Raw genomic sequence first — 14,344 nt, 5'->3', positions numbered from 1 at the left:
GTTGGTTGGTTGTTGTTGGATTTGTTGTTAGTTTTCAACAAGTGTGATCTGTTGCTGGCCAGGGGTTTTGTTGTTGTGATGTGCTATGTCAAGTGATGATCAATTTCATTATGATACAATATCAGTTAAGTGGCCATTTGCGTGACTCGGGCCATATTTGAGGAATCAATACTCTGTATTTTATGCTTTCTATTGTTATGTTCATATGTGCCCTACCCTATGATGTTTTTATTGAGGGTGTGGATATTATTACGTAAGTTGTTTCTTTTTCCGTAACAAAATGGTATTACCAGTCAGTTCAAAATGCCCGTGTACATTTAACTAAAACTAAGCATTCATTCATACTTTTAACATTCATGTTTACAACATGTCGTGCATATTTTCAAAAACTTCAATGCATTAACAAATACGTAATTGCATCATACTCTTACTTACAAAATATTTCAGTTGTTTAGCCACTGACTTGCATTTACATCCCCCCCCAAAAAAACATTGTGTTAAATTGATTAATCTTGAATTTGTAGCCCCAAAAATAAACGAGGTTGCAATATTTCTTTTGCTCTCAAAATGTAATCGTATCCTATTTTTTCTCTCAAAATGTAATCAAACTTCTTGTTTTTCTCAAACTTCCTAGTCAATCGGAGACATATTCTTTTCAATATTGTGATCTTGGGTAATATTGACTTCAATATGTCCCTCACTTAGAACTGCTGACCTTGAACCCTCGTTTATATGTTGGAACTTTAATTTGGATAGGGAGTAGTCCCATTCTTTCTAGTCTTCTCTTTTCCTTCCGAGGGTTCTTGTAATTATTTCCCCCATTAACTTGAAGTATTTCAAGCATACAATACTGCAAATGCAACCATGTGTAAGTCAACGATTTTGTGTCGAAAACATTGTATGCATCTTCAACTGAATTTATCAACTCGTCCACCGATTTTGGAAATTCTTTGTATTGAATTGACTGAATACCTCTGGAAAAACCTAAGTCGAGCAAATTCATGTCGGGGATTTGAGCTAGCTGATTAATGAGCCTGATGTTGAAACTATCCTTAGTAGCAACTTCTTTGAACTGTGTATCCTCTACACAGATACGGGGTCTAGCGTTATCTTGTTGTATACATATTTCCTTGCATGCTCCTAATGGCCACTTTGACCTGATTGCTAGAAGCATTTCATCAATAAGCACTGATCTGATGATAGGTTTAGTGACTAAGTGTAAATCTTTTGTCTTGATTGTGCCTGCACATGTGTTCTTTGAGTTAATTTTTTTTTTGCTGCTACTTTTTTTGTAAATGCAAAAATGCCAAGTTTCCCATCCAAAAGTACTTCACCATCACTTGTAATATGTGGTCTAGCTACACAAGAGCTAAAAATTACTTCATCCATGAATGTTTTTCTTTGTGTTCTATATGGGTAATCCTCCCAAGAAAAAAGGTAGAATCTTTGAGTATTATCACTCATGTAAAACCATTTTTCATCAATATTCACCATGTTATACATTGCATTAAACGTAGGAGTTCGTTAACCCTTCCCGGAATGATATTATCTATGATGTGTACTTTTCTCACTTTGTGGTGATGCTTAAGTTAAGATTTGATGATGTTGGTGTGTGGTCTAAGTATTCCATCCTTAGGTAACCTATAAACTATGGAATAACCCAAGTGTAATGTATCATCTAGCCCTCTAATTGTAGTCCTTTTTCAATTGGTACTGCACCAATAACATATGGGTCAAAGTCTAATTTCATCCTCCCTCGCAACCTTTTTTTACTTGTTACATCAATGACTCTCTTTTTCCCAATTTCACTTTGTGCATTAGTCCAAATCCTACCAATAGTGGACCTATATAATTTGAATTTAGTTGCTAAATTTTTAATTGCATACTTTAGGACAGTTTTCCCGTCTAATTGAACCCTTTTCCCTCGTTTTCCTACGATAAGTTTGTTAGGGGGGAAAATACCCTCTTGGTGACGTGTCCAAATATGCCAACATGGGGCACACGTGGCTGCCAGCAAGGTAGGACGGTGTATCTTTACAACTTGCTCACAACGGCTAAGGAAAATGCAGCGGTTACAAACAGTTTAAAGCAGCCCTAATTACCCACTTTATGTCTAATTATGTGTATTTACTGTTGAGGCGTTACAATTTATCATGTAAAGCCTATAAAATGGCTTAGATAAATCAGTTTGTACACAAGAAATTCCGGTTAATAATAATACTCTCATTTCATGATTTTACGACTTACTCTTGTCACTTTGCATTATCTAGATCAATCGATTGTTAGCACCATCCTCAAGACAAGTTCGGCTCTAAGCAGAATTTGTCCAAAACAATTTGGCGCCCACCGTGGGATTGACAATCAAGAAAAGCTCGATAATTTCAATTCAAAAACCATGGTCGGAAATGCTAGCTCATCCAACGACATCACTCGTCGTGTTGAAGCCATGGAGCAGTGCATCAACATCCTCCAAAAGGAAAATGAAGCCCTGCACTCCCAAGTCAGATCTGGCACCTCCGTCGCCACCGGGTCTAGGTTCCAATACCGGCGAGACATCTCTGGGCTGAGCCGCCGCCTGGACCTCGACGTCGCTCCTGACCATCCCCTCCATGTACCATTCGGCGAACCTGGAGGCCCGGTCCTCGAGCAAATCCGTGAATTTGAGCCGCTGCCAAATTCACCTCGCTCAAACCCGAGTTGGCTGCCCCCTCCTCCAACTCAAAATCTTTTGCAGGTACATCAGCTATCGTTGCTGCCACAACGGCTGCCCAGGTCACCTCATCCCAAGTCGGCATGACGACATCCGCCACGATGACGGCACCCGTCTCCAACTTGGTATCTCGCCTGTTACCTCCCCAGATGGTAACCATGTCGATGCCGCTCCCTGTCTCGGCGACATCACAGAGGCCGACACCAACACCAACAGCTCAAGTACCCTGGGATCAGCTCTTCTCTCAGCAAGTCGTCCAACCTGTTGTCAACCTAGTCACCTCGGCACCGGGAGCACCCCCCAGATAATGGCGGTTCCCTTGGCTAGTAAAGCACCACAAGCAGCGTTCCCGCACACTCCGCTGCGCCCGAACTCCTCTCGAAACTATTCCCTATACAACACTCCTACCAGGTTAGTTGTTCCGGTTAGTCATGGTTTCGTAACTCCTTTTCCTTATGTTGCAGGTACCAGTGCCGCTCTGGGGACATCTCCCTTCATGCAACAAGTCGTACCATAACTCACTCCTCATCAACCCCATAACATGTATCCAGAAAATACCTACTACCAACACCTTCAATCCAGCCTCCCCGAAACATTTAACCCCCATCGTTCCAGTGCTCATCAGCATCTGTGAAAACACCAACCACCAACTCCAGCAAATTAAGACCATGATAAACAAAATCCCTGGAGTACCAACACCAATCAAAGAAGCCTTCCTTGACAGTTATGCCGACTCACCGTATGTTGACCCCATCGATGCGATCGACATCCCGAAGCGGTTCAGCCCACCTAATATGCCCATGTATGACGGAACAACCGACTCCAGGGAGCATATCTTAACCTACAAGTAGCGGATGATGACAATCCCAGTCCCCAAGCACATAAGAGAGGCCAATCTATGTAAAGGATTCGGGTCGACGTTGATTGGGCCCGCCCTGAAGTGGTTAACCAGCTTGCAAAATGGATGCATCACTTCCTTTTCTCATCTCGACAACATGTTCAACCAGCAATTTGCTAGCAGCAGGGGGTTCGAGAAGCAGACAAGCGATCTGTACCGTGTGGTCCAACATCTAGACGAGCCTTTGAAGGATTACATAGCTCGATTCATCAGGGAGAAGGTAATTGTTCCAGAATGCGACGTCCCAACTTCGATCGAAGCATTCAGGCAAGGATTGTATGGCGAAACCGACCTGTGGAGAGATCTGATTAAATACCCCTGCAAGACGTTCGAAGATGCCCAAGCTAAAGCAATGGCCCAAGTCAGGTTGGAAGAAACTCTCTACTCCAGGAAAGGAACCAATGACTACACCAAGACGGACAGACGGCTGCCCTATTCCAAGAGAAGCAATGATCGTCCTGCCCCCTATTCCCGACTTCAACAAGTAGCATTGGTAGAAGAGGATGACGACTCCGACTAGAAGAACAGTCCCGACCTGCCCCCCAGGATTAACGAATATTCTTTTTGTATTGACATTGTAGGTCCGATGAACCACCTTTTGAAGATGGGGAAAGTAGTGCAATGGCCGCCGAAATCCAGCAAACCCAACTCGAAGAAAGATCCTTCGAAGTGGTGTGACTTCCATGCCGACATCGGTCACACTACCAATGAGTGTGTAGCATTAAGAAGAGAAGTGGCTTATCTACTGAAGAATGGATATCTCAAGGACGTCATGTCAGACAAAGCTCGTGGCGTCGTTAACAAAGACAACTCCAACTCTCCTTCTCGACTTTCTCCACCTCCCCCTCATACCAAAACTGTGAATTTTATTGCTGGAGGATCTGACATTTGTGGTTTGACTTATTCTGCAGCAAAAAGGCACGCTCGGGAAAACGAGATTGACAGACCAACCAGAGCTGTAGCCGCAAAATACCTGACCCCATATCTTTTGACGAATCTGATGCAGGTGACATCTCCGACAAACATCATGACGGTCTGGTAATATCCATCCCCGTTGGAAACTCGACGCTCTCAAAGAGATGGGGCTGAACCCTAACACGGACGTCGTCAAGAAGTCCACGGTCTTGATAGGATTCAGTGGCGAAGCAAAGACTACCCTTGGAGAAGTCACTTTACCCGTCTACGCCCAAGGGGTCAACCAACAGGTAAAATTTTGTGTGATTGATTACCCTTCATCTTACAATATTATCTTGGGCAGGCCATGGATTCACGATATGAAGGCCATCCCATCGACATACCACCAAACCATCAAGTTCCCAACTCGTTGGGGGGTCAAGGAGATCAAAGTAGACCAACAGGAATCCAAAGAATGTTACAAAGCAGCTCTGAAACCCTCAGCCACCGACAAGTCCTCATTATAGCAACTACATTCCAATTCCGACCCTACAGGTTACAAAGAGCCCAAGCCTGAACAGCTCGACGAAGTCATCTTGGATCCTGCTAAGCCAGAGCAAGTCGTCATTATTGGATGCGACGTGCCTCACATCAGGTCGGAGCTTATAACATTTCTCAAAGCCAATGCAGATTGTTTCGCATGGTCCCACGAAGACATGCCAGGTATCAGTCCAGACGTCATCACTCACAAGCTCAGTGTCGACCCACATCACAAACCCATCAAACATAAACGGCGGAAGTTCGCTCTAGAACGCAACCAGATCATCAACGACGAGGTCCAACAGCTGCTAGACACAGGGAAGATCAGAGAAGTCAAATATCCATACTGGTTGGCCAACGTTGTAGTGGTCGAAAAGAAGAATGGAAAATGGCGTGTTTCATAGACTTCACCGACATCAACAAAGCATGTCCTAAAGATTCCTTCCCACTACCCCACATTGACGCCATGGTTGATGCTACTGCCGGACATGAAATGCTCACTTTTATGGACGCATTCAGTGGATATATAACTAGATTCTGATGCACCTGGACGATCAGGAGAAGACCGCCTTCATCACGGAGCAAGGAACTTACTGTTATAAGGTCATGCCTTTCGGCCTAAGGAACGCCGGTGCAACCTATCAGCTTCTCGTCAATAAGATTTTCAGGAAACAGTTGGGAGACACCATGGAAGTTTATATCGACGACATGCTGGTCAAATCCAAGAAATCTTCAGATCATATATCACATCTCCAACAAGCCTTCGACATCCTACGACAATACAACATGAAGCTCAACCCCACTAAGTGTTCGTTCGGAGTCTCTTCCGGGAAGTTTCTAAGTTACATGGTTACCCTAAGAGGCATCGAAGCCAGCCCCGACCAGACCTGAGCGATTATCAACTTACAGTCACCACGAGGCCAGAAGGACGTACAAAAGTTAGCAGGACGAGTAGCCGCCCTCAACCGCTTCATCTCCAGGTCGTCAGACAAATGCAAACTATTTTATGACATCCTCGGGAAAAATGAGAAGTTTCAAATGGACCGACCAACACGAAGTTGCGCTTCAACAACTCAAACAGTACTTATCAGAGCCCCTGTTACTGTCAAAGACAAAGAACAAAGAAGAAATACAGGTGTATCTCGCAGTCACAGAGTCGACCATTAGTGCATTCTTAGTACGAGAGGAAGACGGAAAACAATTACCCATCTACTATGTCAGTAAGTCTTTACTTAGCGCCGAAACGAGGTACTCACATCTTGAAAAACTCGTATTTGCATTAATTGTCGCATCTACTAAATTACGTCCTTATTTCGAATGTCACTGTGAGGGGGTCGAAAAAGCACGAAGCTAATGCATGACCTCGTCCCTCGTGGGCGTGACGTCGTCAGATCAAGTGTAGTTGGATTTCCTGTGAGTTTACACCCAATCGACTAGTAATATAGGAGTCGCCATTCAGTTTTTAACGACAATGAGAAAAAATGACAAAACCCGGTTATCGTGACATAAAGGGAGTGCAATTATGTTCGACCACGACGGCCATAGTTTCCCTTGTGATCCCTGATGTGGGGATCGCTCAACGTACACCCGCAGGGCAGAGATTGAGAGATCAGGGACTGTAACTACCGAGAGGAGTGCTCATCGATAACTCCAGACGCAAGTTTTCCTTACTAGCTCAGCATAAATAATTGAAGGGACATGCGTTAAACTATTAAACTATTCTGAATTGGTTTTAGCAATATGCAACACATAACACTAAATCGATCGTGATTATCTTATTTAGATTGATTTAAGGTACCTAGCATGATAATTCAATTGTCCAAGGTATTATCTTATTAGGCGTGATAGATCAATCAAGTTAATATTTTGCAAATTTTATAAAAGGGTGATGAAAGCGATTAAATCACATGAGGGACACATTACAACGCACCCTTGAGAGGTGCATTACGGTTCTCAGAAAACTAACCACTTGGCTTTGCTATTTCTCCTTTTATTTAACGAATCTCGGGTTTCCAAGCAATGTTCCAGTATTTAGGCTTAATTCATCAGCTATTAGGGGCAGGACGCGTTCTGTTCGACTTTTGGGTCGATTGCGACAGAACGCCGGATCAATTTCGCAGCGTGAGGCTAGGCTTTAGGCTAGAGTCAATACTCAGGTTATGGAATTGTGTGTCCTTTTCACGTCGGTTTTGAGGTTGTATTTATAGGGAAAGAGTTTGTGGAAAGATAGATTTTAAGATACGAATCCAAAAAGAATCCGGAGATAAAACGGCCCCAGGCATTTTAAGCGCCCAGGGCTGGGCGCCAAAGATTTCGGCGCCCAGGGCTGGGCGTTGAAAATGTGATCTAGGCCGAGTTTCTTTGTCAGATTTGGACTCTTAGAATACGGAGCTTTTGAGATTTATCCGAGTCTTTTAATGCCTATAAACTTTATGACGGAATGCGTCTGGGCCCGTTACGAACTCTAGGTTCGTTAGGAATTTAGTTAATACGTAACTCTTATTTTCGAATTATACCAGGAATGCAAATTCCTTAAGCAAATTCTATCTCTTTTAGGATTTATGTTGGAGTGCAACACCTAATTCTGACAAGTTTCTATCTTTTATAACTTTGCCACTTTTAACAACTACCTTTTACGGCAGCTATTATCTTTAGCAGGTTTCCATAAATAGCAGTTTTGGCTGAAATAAAAAGGTGATTGAGATTCGTTATTTTATAGGAGATGCGTTGCCAAGTGGAGATTTATGTTCTCATCATCGAACCTTCCCTTTCGGGAATGGGGACAAAAGTAGGTGTCTACAGTTAGCCCCCACTTTGACTGAGTCTCGAGATGAGACGATGGTCAAAGTACTAGACGGAGTGCGTCATACAAGCCATTGTGTATGTGACCTGTTTTGCGAGGGTCTCACAAGCCCCCCGAGTGATAACATTTGACTTAAGGGTCATCACTTGAAGCGTTAACACATTCCTCACGTGTCATTGGAATTTGTTAACTGATAGTATAGAAACTCCCTCACTTTGTCATTGGAAGTATCTAAAGATGTTTTCGAAATCAAAGCTATAAAGTGCAACTAGGCCTGGCCAAGTCCAATCACGAGGGAAAACATTTTACAGATTCTCATTTTCAAGGTTAGCTAAACGAGAAAACCCCCTTGTTTTTATAGGACGTAAAACGAAGGAAAATCCAGCACATGACTTTTTTGAAAAAGGGAAACTATCCTTTGATTTTTGGAAAAGGGAAACCATCCTTTGATTTTTGGAAAAGGGAAACCATCTTTTGATTTTTGGAAAAAGATAAACCATCTTTTGATTTTTGGAAAAAGATAAACCATCCTTTGATTTTTGGAAAAAGATAAACCATCCTTTGATTTTTGGAAAAAGATAAACCATCTTTTGATTTTTGGAAAAAGATAACCATCTTTTGATTTTTGGAAAAAGATAAACCATCCTTTGATTTTTGGAAAAGGATAAACCTGGAAAAGTTATTGCTGCAATGACTAAGGACCTGCGCGGTTAGTGGCGCAGACCCCGCCCGCTGAAGGTGGGCGATCCTGTCCGCTGAGGGTGGACGCCCCGTCCGATAGGAGTGGACGAGTCTGTTTTGATGTTTTTGAAAATAGGGACCTACGTGGTTTGTGACGTAGACCCCGCCGGCTGAAGATGGCGAGCCTGTTTTTGTTTTTGAAGAATTTATTTTTTTCATTTTCGAAAACTGAGGACCTGCGCAGTTAGTGACGCAGACCCCGCCCGCTGAAGGTGGGCGAGCCCTATCCGCTAAGGGTGGATGCCCCGTCCGATAGAAGTGGACGAATCTATTTTGATGTTTTGAAAATAAGGACCTACGCGGTTTGTGACGTAGACCCCGCCGGCTGAAGATGGCGAGCCTGTTTTGTGTTTTTGAAGATTCATTTTCGAAAACTGAGGACCTGCGCGGTTAATGACGCAGACCCCGCTCGCTGAAGGTGGGCGAGCCCTGTCCGCTAAGGGTGGACGCCCCGCCCGTTGGAGGTGCGCGAACCTGAATTCGTCTTTTCGATTTGGGACTCGCGTGGTACGTGCCGCGATCTTGCCCGATTGAGGTGGGCAAGTCCCTATTTCATTTGTTCTTGTGATTTTTTTTTAGAATTTCTTTTTATTCATTCTTGTAAGAGCGAATTCTTTCGAGGGATGCTCGGATTTAGTTGCCACCTGAATGTGGGTTGACAACGTGCTTAGACGGACCATTGTCTCGTGGTCATCATCTTTCATGGTTTTGAGCTAGTTTTTACGGCTCAATTTTGCCACTACCTGGGTCCTTGATTAGGGGACTATGTATAAGTATCAACGACGACCTTTGTCTTGAGGTCGTAATCCGGTTTTATCTTTTGAGATTATCCAAACACGGGACTTCGTACAACGTAGTCTGGGAATATTATTTTAACTTTGCATACTCTCTTTTGAAATATATATTTTCTTTCGAGCCCCCAAGCACTCGTGCTTGACGGTCATTTCTTGTCAAAGAGGTTCTTTGGGGATACGCATTTTGTAATGTCCTTGATCGTGTTTGGGATCGTGCTCGTAAGTGCGAGCGATCTTTGTAGTGGTGTGCTACTCTTAACAAAGCCGTGAGGTGCGACTTTCAGTAAAGAAATTGGCAATTTTCGAGTTGAATGGATACGGTAGGACCCTACAGAAGTCAGGGCTCCTTTTTTTTTGGGCTTGGGCTCATTTTCGGCGCCCAGACCTGGGCGTTGAAATAATTCACGCCCAAGTGGGGCGTTGAAAATATTGTTTGGGCTGGTCTTTTGATGACACAGTTGGCCTCTTGTTCGTTCGTTTATTTCACTTGGAAATTCTACGTATTCTCTTCTCTTTTGTTTTTCTTTCTTTTTTGGATCGTAGAATTTTATTTAGAAATCACAATGAGTTAAATGACCGTGATGATTTCTCGAGAAGCCGTAGCCGATTGGTGGACTACGGTGTTTGTCGCTTTGGGGCGATTATTTAAAGGAACTGTCGCTCTTAAGGCGTACAGTTACTGCAATAGTTGGGCGAGTCTATATGGCCCGAGGAACATACCTTGAGGCGTAAGACTTTGATCGCGTATATATATTTTTTATTTTGCTACGGTCGTTTCGTAGCTTGGAGCCCCCAAATATGCATGTTGGGATGCTTCCTTTTGGCGTACGATTTTTATAGGTTCTTTCGAGAAAGATGCATTTGGGTCCTGCTCGCGTAGGTGCGAACTATCCCTTCTGTGGTAGGTAATATTTTTCTACCTTTAATCCTTAATGTAGAAGTCGTGTGGCTTGCATTTTGAATTTGGGCGATAAGTAGTCTTTGCCTCATACTCCTGGTCGTGCCCGCATTACTGCAATATGCCTTACTCTTTTTTAGACTTGTACCGTGGGATGTTTGAACTTATGGTGCGACGTAGGCTTGTGTGGCCTAACAGCGTGTCTTAGAACATTCCTCCAGGTGTTGGGATATCATTATTATTTTTTGCATTGGATCACGCCTCGTTCAGGTGCTCGAACAAGTGTAGCACCTTATGCGTGGGTGTGCATGGCTTATTACTTCGTTCGATGCGAGGATTCATAGATGTTTTTTTTTTTTTATCTTTGATTTTCCTTTTGCTTTTGCTTTGGAACGACGTAGACTGTGCAACGGGCGCTTGTAGGGCGAGCGTTGTGTGCAGTAGTTTGATCGGAGTTTTGGTGACTCGCGATTTTCCATTACCCTTGTTAGTGGGGTGACTTTATATATTCTAAGTAGCGCTTAGAATTTGGGAGGGGTTGTAGCCATTCTAAGGTTCGTTTTACACGATCAAACCTTAGGATTGTGCCCCTATGACGTGTGTATAGCATTAGCGTCGAGAATTTGCGATAAAATCGTCATTTCGAGCATTTTTAGAGTGTTTTTCTCAAGCCCCCAATTGTAGCTACGGGATTGGCTTGGTGCTATAATGCTTGGCATACGTTTTTATGCATTCATGGTGACATGGATCATGAATGGTTTGAACCAGACTCGTTTAGTGCAAGGTACGTTCGAGTAGTGATTTGCTACTTCTCTTGTAAATGTCGTATTGTGTGACATTGCCATGGTCAAGGTAGTCACATGTTGAAGTGTGCCTTGACCAAAAGCTAGGTGCCTTTCTTTACCCATAATCATATTTAGAAATCTTTTTGACTCACTTGCAACATCGAGATAAACGCATACTTAGCTTAAAACAACGACACTTTATTATGTTCGAAGAAGTCTTTGAAAATTATTTGAAATTCGAGTCCTACTGTGTACAATCCGAGGTGTCCTAAGTAAGTTGACTTATAGGAGGGTTCGTACAGGATTACATGAGTGAATCAAAATTCTGTTACGATTTTCGGAATGCTGTCTAAGAATTTGCTGGAAGCCAGGGTGCAGGCGTCAAGATATTACTTGTGCCCGTGTGGCACATGCTTTTAGGCTTTTAGGGCCGTCATTTCCAGAATTGCGGGAATATAAACCGTTTTCAAATTGACTTAGATTTACTTGGTGTATGTCTGCACAAAAGCTCAAGGTTTACTTAGTTCTTTTCCCTAGCTCTTTCATTTCAATTTTTAGCTCCCAGTTGCTATTATGTCTTCTCATTAATGATGCTTTCAGATTTCGATTTTAGATGCCCGTGTCATACGTCTGAGTAGGGTGAGCCTTGGTTAAGTGCCAAGTTCTATTGACAATGTCTGATTTTTTCAAAGGGGATTCGCAAGCATTTGAATTACCATGAACGGGTGCCCTGAGTTCGAAGGAACGATGGGGCGATGCCGTAGAACAATCCTCTTTATTGCAAGCTTACTGCCTTTACTACTTATTGGCGATTTATGACTGTGTCTAGTGGTGAAAGAAGGTCTTTAAGTGAGTTACTTTGCTTTAGGGAGGGTCAAGTCTTACTTTAGAGGTCATGGACGCTCGCGCTAGCCTCCATTCAATTGAGGCAAAGCAGTATTTTGAGTATTGGCTAAGTGCTTAGGAGTGTGAGTGCTCCTTCCGGCAAGGGTACGTGCCCTTATTATTTTTCGATGTGTGCTCATTTTGGCATCTTGATGACTTGGATTCTTCCTTTGACTTAAATTTTCTTTCGATTTGGATTGCAAGTAATTAAATTTCAATAAGGGACTCTATTTTTTATTCTTGTTATTCTGTAGGTTTAACATTTTTGCAAATTGGTTGGACCGAATCATTGATTGCCTACGTATCCTCCTTAAATAGATTTAATTTGGAATCAGTGTTTTCTTAGAATGCCGATTTTAAACAAGTACGTTCGAGTGGAATCGTAATGTTTGAAATAGGGTGAAATAAGTGTAAGAAAATTTTGGAGCGCGCGTATTTTGCGTATTTTATATGATCTTCTACCCCCAAGTGTTCGTTATTCTACCGCATGTATATAGGAAAATGTACGAGCACCTTTAGGAATTGGGAGTTGAAAAGTGATTAGCAAGAACGGCGCCCAGGGCTGGGCGTTATTATTTTTGCGCCCAGGCCTGGGCGTTGAAAACGTGTTATGGGCTGCCTTTTTGCGCTGCTCCTTTTCGTTTTGTGTGAATCTTTTTTTGTGCGCTAAATGCTTCTTTTACTTTTTAGACGAACTTTAAAGGCGCTTTGCAAAGTTTCTCTTTTTTTTTTTTTTTTTTTTTTTACGTTAAGCGTAGAATGTACTTTTCATTTGTCTTTTTTTTATTCGTGACTCAAGATGTACGGCTTGAAAGATGGGTTGAATGAGATAGGATAATTTGTATAGATATTAGTCAAGCATAAGGATTGGAAAGGGTAGACGATCGTAGAACTTTATGTAGTTTTTGTTGTATGATTTGGATTGGTTGACTCAATTCTTTTCCTTTGTTTACTTGGGTAAATTTCGCACTTTGGGAGGTACGGGCTAAGTATTTCATGGCTCGCTCTTTTCGCTCTCCCTTTTCTCTTTCTCTTTTTTTCTTTTTTGCTTGGGATTTCTCCCCCTTTTTATTTGGGCTAAAAGGTAGATGGTTGTGGTCTTTGAGTCACGAGGCGAGACTGAGTGAGCCTCGTTTGGTAGGCCTATAGTGGACCTTTAATTTTAGTAGGCCTAGGGTGGACCTTTAAATTGTCTTACTTTGCAAGCGTATTTAGTCGTTTCTTAAAATGTGCAAATAGCGTAGATTCAAAACGTTGTTTTTACTTTATTGAAATTTAACGAAAGAATTACATCGAAAATAATTTTTTGCTTCTTTTCAGATTCCAGTTTCCGGGATTTAATTGCAAGTTGTGATTTAGACTCGAACTTTCATTAATTTTTCTGATTATAACCCGTGTATGAATACAAAGAGGTGGCCTAGACTCAAAATAATGACGTGGCGTAAGCCTATAATACTTGACCAAGCGACTCTCAGATTTAGGCTAATTGGACCATAACTTTCGTTGGTTGACACTTTAGATTTTAACCCTTGGGTGTTCATTTGTCATGCGCCATTTTGCTTAATGTTGGCAAGGTAGTTAGTTGGGGAGATCGAATTTTCATTTTTGCAAGACTAGAATCATTAGTGCGGCTTCCCTCTTAGTGTGTATTGCTTTACCCCAATGGTAGCCTTATGACATGCCGACTTGGGTATTTTCATGGTTCGTCATATGGAATTCTTGGAAAATCTTTTAGTCCGTACTTAGGAGTACTTCAAGGAGCGAGTGGCTCGAGAGGACTATGTTAGTCGTGACCCAATGTGATCATAAGTCTTGAGGCCATTAATTTTTTTCTGCCAATGGTATTGACACCTTAGGCTCACTTTGGGGGTTGTGCGACTATGGAGGAATGATTTTCAGAATGTGACTGTTTCCATTTTGCAAATACTTGAATTACATAATAAATTCTTTTTATTGGTGAGAGAGAGTATTGAGGCCGTAGATTCTTAGCAAGGGATGACAATTGCATATGGGTGCTTATTGATTTCTTTTAAATGTTAGGAAGGGAGACTCAATATGGTTTAACCTTTTAACTTGCAGAACGACACCAAGCATTGAGACCGATTCTATGTATAAGACAACTAAGACTTAGGATTTAGATTGTACTTTGGCATAGTCTAGTCTAGACTCGGATTTATTTATTTTTTATTCGAACATTATTTTTCCTTGAAAACTTTATTTGAACATCATTTTTTGAATACTTTGCCCATGTGACATTCAAGGTTATTTTAATCAGCATGCTCGGTTTTGGTGCCGAACGTTGTCGTCATAGGAGGCCTAATGACCACATAAGAAGTTGTTTATTTTATAAGTCGTTCTTAGAATCGAGTGCCTTTTTTCATACGTCCTCGTAGCAA

The sequence above is a fragment of the Spinacia oleracea genome, chromosome 1, assembly GCF_020520425.1.
Source record: "Spinacia oleracea cultivar Varoflay chromosome 1, BTI_SOV_V1, whole genome shotgun sequence".
Classification (NCBI taxonomy): domain Eukaryota; kingdom Viridiplantae; phylum Streptophyta; class Magnoliopsida; order Caryophyllales; family Amaranthaceae; genus Spinacia; species Spinacia oleracea.
Note: the sequence above shows the minus strand (reverse complement) of the source record.